This window comes from Sinocyclocheilus grahami, unplaced genomic scaffold (assembly GCF_001515645.1).
Source record: "Sinocyclocheilus grahami isolate Dianchi unplaced genomic scaffold, SAMN03320097.WGS_v1.1 scaffold147.1, whole genome shotgun sequence".
NCBI classification, from domain to species: Eukaryota; Metazoa; Chordata; class Actinopteri; order Cypriniformes; family Cyprinidae; genus Sinocyclocheilus; species Sinocyclocheilus grahami.
The window spans coordinates 858,907-865,788 of record NW_015505326.1 but is presented as its reverse complement, the minus strand read 5'-3'; positions in this window follow the sequence as shown (position 1 = coordinate 865,788).

Genomic DNA, 6,882 nt, shown 5'->3' with positions numbered 1-6,882 from the left:
CCGTGTCCCCCCCCTTGCCCCCTTGTGTCCACCCCCAGCCTACCCACACTTTCCCCATTGTGTCCACACTCAGCCCACAGTGAACCCACACTTGCCCCACTGTGTCTCCACACCCAGCCCACAGTGTACCCACACTTGCCCACTGTGTCTCCACACCCAGCCCACAGTGTACCCACACTTCCCCCATTATGGTAACAAGATTTTGTAATGGTAACAACATTCTTGCCTTGCACCCATGTCTTGGGGATAGCACAATACATTTAAGTCGTGCGTAATGTAGACTTCTTAAATGTTTAAATTAATTGTTATTATTAAACTATATTCTTTGAAAACAGCTAAGAATTATTAGCTGTGGCTATACAACATTTTTTGATTACAAGTTATAAAACAGGCTGTGTATATATTTGAAATACATGAAAGATTGAAAGAAAAGCGCTTAAGCTCGACAAATTTATCAGCCATAGATGAATTCTCACGTGTTTCTCACCGTGTGAGAAATATTCAAGGCCACAGCCTTTGTTATTGATCGTATGTAAGGCCTGAGCAATAACAAATAGTAAACCTATAAATGTTCAAAACAGTACTTAGTACTTTAGTACTTGAACTAAAAGATTGATTTACAATAATACTTCCTATGTGGCGTTTAAATAAATAAACAAATAAATACATAAATAAATATAAGGAAACAAGAAAAACTGATGCCCCTGTGGTTATACAAACTAAAATATGCTCTGGATGCAATATGCAAAAAACGATGATTAAAATTTCACTCGAATGAAAGCATCAAGCGTTTCGAGTTTTATTTATTTATTTGTTTTTACCATTTCTGCACAGTTTAATTATGACGCTGCTCCCTTTAAGTGCTGTTAGAAGTGAATGAATTGATTCAGCATTTTGACACTTCCGTAAGGATGCATTAAACTCGACAAAGCGGTATGTAAAGGATGTATTGATGTATTGATCTCGTGAATTAGCTAATTTTACTATACCAATATTTTTTTTAATTGGCTGTTAAAGTTAATATGGGAATATTACATGACACGCTGATCCTTTAACAATGCATTGGCGCAAAACACACACCTTTTGGACAAATCTCGCAACATGATTTATCAACTGCCACATATACTGCCTAAACAAAATGCTGATTTTGTGCACTTTATTTACTGTACCAATATTTTAAATTGGCCTTTGTACTTAGCTTTATTGCATGGCAAAAAAAAAAAGCATTACCTTGCCAAAGCACTGACAGAGCCCATTGATCTAATGGCATTGTTGAGCAATCCAAATGCAAACTTTGCATGCAACAATCAGGCAGCTATTGACAGCACTCTGATCCAATGGCATACAGGCATCGTCAGATTGACAGTACTCTAATTTTATTTCAGGGTGACCGTGCCACTCTTTATCACAACCCTGCTAAAATATAGTGCCAGTACAAGCGATCATTGGTGCCCCTTCAACTGGTGGCGCCCTAGGCAACCGCCTAGCTCGCCTATACCTGCACTGTAAAAAATTATTGTGATTTTAACAGTAAAAGACTGTAAAAATGCTACAGTAAAAACCTGTTAACTGGTTAACAGTAAGTTTCCATACTATATTCGGTGAAGAAATGCAATTACGTTTAATGTAATTTTACAGTAAAATACTGTTTAATTTAAAAAGTAAAAAGTCATTGTATAATTTACAGTGACAAACCATAAATTCACACTCCCAGAATTCCCTGCATGACACTTCATATTTTATGTTTTTTTTGTTGTTGTTGAAATAACATGTTTCTTCTTAGTTTTTTTCTTATCAGTTGTGTACATTAGGGTTTAATCTTACATCTAATGTTGTTAAATTAACGTTTAATACATTATTTCAGTAGCATGTGTGTCACCATGATGGGGTTTAGTGTTTGTGTGAATGACACTGTGCACCTTCTATATATAAGTATTGACCTTCTCAGCTCCTAGAAAAGCTGTTTATGATGAGCGTTGGTTCATTGTGTGACTTTCTCATCACCACCAGATTTTGGTGGTTATCAATGCATTACAATGGTTCAAAACAGATATTAGTACTTCAATATGTTGGTTTATTAACATTACATCAGTTAATGAAATACGGTATTTGATTGTGAATTTAAGTTAAATCTGTAAAACCTAAAATGTTGCTACCATATTTTTTTACGGTGAACTTCTGGCAACCACAGCTGCAGGTATTTTACCGTAAATGTCACCGATTTTTTTTTACAGTGTGGAAACGGTACTGCTTGGCTTTTTTATTTATGTATTGCTCCAACAAGAATCAATATTTAATGAAAACTATGCAATGTTATTTTAGGATTCTTCCATTTCTGCATCTAAACATCTACAAACCTAAAACCTGCTCTATTATACTGTTGTTTGCAAATTGTTTATCGCGCAATTTAAATTATATCTAATTTTATCATAATAAACTTGTTTGTTAGAATAGACAATTACAGCAGTCTATAACAAAAATTACCAGGATTTGTACAAGCTTGAAGTAGCCTACTTGTCTTTTACTTTTTGAAATGAAAATCCTAAAAAAAAAAAAAAACTTGGAAACAGCCATATTTATGAAAAGGGGCTTGACCTATTGAAAAACAATATGAATGAAATTAGTGTTTCATTTTTAGTAATGACAATTTTAGTTGTCATAAAAACCTTCATTACAATGCAAAATAACAATTGTCTATACAAAATATTATGAAAACAATAACTCTTGTACTTTTTTCATTATTATATTGTTTATATATTATAATTATAAAAAAAAAAAAACTTTTAACAAGTCACATAAAAATCAATCACTGCTTAAAAATGTAAGTCAAAAATTAAACTCTTAAAGGATGAAATAATACACAGAATCAGTAAATTTGAGTTTAATGTGGGTATAAACAATATGAATGAAATTAGTGTTTCATTTTTAGTAATGACAATTTTAGTTGTCATAAAAACCTTCATTACAATGCAAAATAACAATTGTCTATACAAAATATTATGAAAACAATAACTCTTGTACTTTTTTCATTATTATATTGTTTATATATTATAATTATAAAAAAATAAAACTTTGAACAAGTCATAATAATCAAGCATCACTGCTTAAAAATGTAAGTCGAAAATTAAACTCTTAATGCATGAAATAATATACAGAATCAGTAAATTCGAGTTTAATGTGGGTATATTATCAGTAAACTAATCATTAAACATTTGTAATCATTCAGGAAATATTGGCCATTTCATCTTAATGTTGTTCCGAGATGAAGGCCATATTGCTAATGTTGTCCACACGAGGGAGCCACAGGATAGCAAATCCTTCAAGATCTGTTCAAAGACTTAGAAAATGTTTCATTTAAAAAGCTTGAAGTACTTGACTTTTACTTTTTGAAATGTAAATCCTAAAAAAACCATTGGAAGCAGCCATATTTATGAAAAGGTGCTTTGACCTATTGAAAAACAATATGAATAAAATTGTTTAATTTTTAGTAATGACAATTTGTGTTGTCATAACAACCTTCTTCATTACAATACAAAATAACAAGTGTCTATACAAAATATTATGAAAACAATAGCTGTTGTACTTTTTATCATAATTACATTGTTTATATATTATAATTGTAAAAAAAAACATTTAACAAGTCGCATAATAATCAATCATCGCTGCTTAAAAATGCAAGTCGAAAATTAAACTCTTAATGCATGAAATAATATACAGAATCAGTAAATTCGAGTTTAATGTGGGTATATTATCAGTAAACTAATCATTAAACATTTGTTTTCATTCAAAACATATTGGCCATTTCATCTTAATGTTGTTCAGAGATGAAGGCCATAATGCTAATGTTGTCCACACGAGGGAGCCACAGGATAGCAAATCCTTCAAGATCTCTTCAAAGATTTAGAAAATGTTTCATTTAAGTGACTAAATAAAAAATGCATATAAATTCATTATATTTTTATAACCTTTAATAAAACCCAATATAGTAATTATGCAAAAACTGTAATATCCTAAATACTGATAGACCATTACTTTTTAATCTTAATTTTAATGCTATTGACAATATATTTTCTCAAGTTATCACACATAACTGAATGTACGTCCAAGGGACACTATATTACTTATCTATTTTCATATTGTGCATATAATAGCACTCACATAAGGACTCATAATTTACTTGAAAAGAGACACGTCCATTGTGTAACTGCATCATCTACACAAACCATTGTGCCTGGACCCCTAATGATCGCCTTGAGTTAAACCGCATTGCTTAAGTTACCTTCTGTGTCGTTCCCCACAATGCTTTGGTGACAGGACTTTGAAATAGCAAACAGTGAAAAAAACGAAAGGCATGACTTATTTCGCATCCAGCAAGTCAACTCTGTCGAAGCTGTTGTCATAGCCTAGGCTTTTTATTAGAATAGAAAATAGCAAGGGTCCATAGAAAAATAATGTTGTACGTTTTTTTGCAGTGAGGCAGCTCAAGACTGCTGGACACACAAGTACTCTGGCTCTTTTGCCAAGCCAACATCAATCGATCGATCTGATGATCTGGATCGATCTGTAAGAATGAAATCTGAAATTAATTGTTGGATGACGACACCACAAAAAGATGATAATCCAGAATAATCTACTGAACTGGGCCGGGTTTTCCCGATAACACTTGATTTTAGCGCTTAGGAGCGTTTTCTACTAGTCATTTTACGAACGTTCGTTATTGTTTCACGTGCGTTTCACAAAAATGCACTTAATACGATCGCACGCAGCTTAAGTGCTACTTAAAGGGATAGTTCATCCAAAAATGAAAATTTGATGTTTATCTGCTTACCCCCAGGGCATCCAATATGTAGGTGACTTTGTTTCTTCAGTAGAACACATATGATGATTTTTTACTTTAACCGTTGCAGTCTATCAGTCATATAATGCATGGCAATGGTAACAAAATCTATGAGAGTAAAAAAACATGCACAGACAAATCCAAATTAAACCCTGTGGCTCGTGACGACACATTGATGTCCTAAGACACGAAACGATCGGTTTGTGCCAGAAACCGAACAGTATTTATATAATTTTTTACCTCTAATACACCACTGTGTCCAACTGTCTTTGGGCGTGCACGGCATCCGGCATCCATGACTCCTTTTATCTTTAGCAACTCATCTGTGGGTCAAGAGGCCCAAAACTCACAGGGACATTGGGGGCTGCTTGGGGACAGCGGATATCCACTGAGGCCATATCTGTTCACCCCTGTTGCTAATCCTGTCAATAACAGGGAAACAGATTTCAGTGAGGCTCACCGTGTTGCCTGAAGTATTGTGGAATGCACTTTAGGGAGGTGGAAGCTACGCTTTCGGGCTATTCATAAATCCAGTAGCGGTCTTTTCTTTGTGCCACAAAAGTGCTGTGCTGTAATAACAGTAACAGCTATGTTGCACAGCATTGCAATGCGGGCAAGAGTGCCCTTGGACATCAGGGAGGAAGACGAAGAGGTGGAGGAAGAGAATGAAGAGGGCATGAGACCTCATGATGACCAACCAAGACATGTTCAATACATGGCTGGGTTTCATGCACGCCAGCAAGTCATTGACACATTTTTTTTGAGTTTCTCCTTTAGTTTTCCCGTCTTTAAAGCACACTAGCCATTTCCATTTGTACTCTCCTTGAAATGTCCATATACAGCAGTGTACTTTTTCATTCTATAATTTATCTGTGTTCAGTCATGCCATTTTTATTTTATTTCTTTATTCATTATTATTTCTATATTGAATTGTGTGTAATGAATAAAAAAACGAATAAAAATATAGGTAAAAACTAAATGAAAGTCACATTGAAGACAAGTACATTTTAGCTGCAATTTGCCTGTTGTCCAGCAGGTGACCTCATAACTCTGTCTCCTTACGATGCACTTAGAGATTTACGATTACTCCAGAGCACTCTTAGATCTACGAAGATTTCCAAGTACTAGCCTACTTAAGTAACGATGCTTTTGGGAAACGCAGTCCTGTCAAGTCATCATCAGTGTTACATCCTCTCACACAGTGAGTCCTACACACGAACGCACAATCCTTGTTTCTCTCTACCGTCATCTTGTCTGACTGTGCCACGACTTGTTATTCTACAGTTCATGACATCTGAACCTCAATTCAGCAGCTACAATACGAGCTGCTAAAGGAGACATCTTCACCCCCCACACCCCTCATTTTAAAATGGTTGAACCTGAAATTGCAGATGGTCACAAATACATGAAAATGTTTTAAAAATACAAATACAAAATACCTCAATTTAAATATATCAAATTAATATACACCATACTGTGTGGAAAATAGGCTAAAGTATGTTGAAAATAGACCTACATGTGAAATTGGCCATTCAATTGAGTATCACTAGACTGAAATTTATCTGGACTTATTCAGAAGGAACATTTAATGTGCAACTGCTTAGAAACATTTATTTGCACCTCTCTTCTTTCCCAGTGTGGTCCGCCATGAAATAAGAAATTACACTAACGATGGTTTGACTAGCTAATTGCTGCTGATTGCATGCATTGCGAGACGAGGAGTATAGTATCTTAATCTTTAAATGGAAGTTAAATAACATTTGTCAAAATAAATAACATTTGTGTAACTTTCAGAAATTGTGGGATCGACTCTATTCCAGGTTTAGTTCCAAGATTTTCAAAAATTGATTCCGAACTAATATTTCCGATAATAACTATTTTCAGCAGTCCCTGTTAAAAAAAACAGCATATGCTGGTTAGGTATGTTTTGACGCTGGGATGCTGGTTTAACCTGGTCCTTTGCTGGTTTATGCTGGTCCTTTTGCTGGTTTATGCTGGTCATGTGCTGGCAAAGGACCAGCTTAAACCAGCATCCCAGCGTCAAA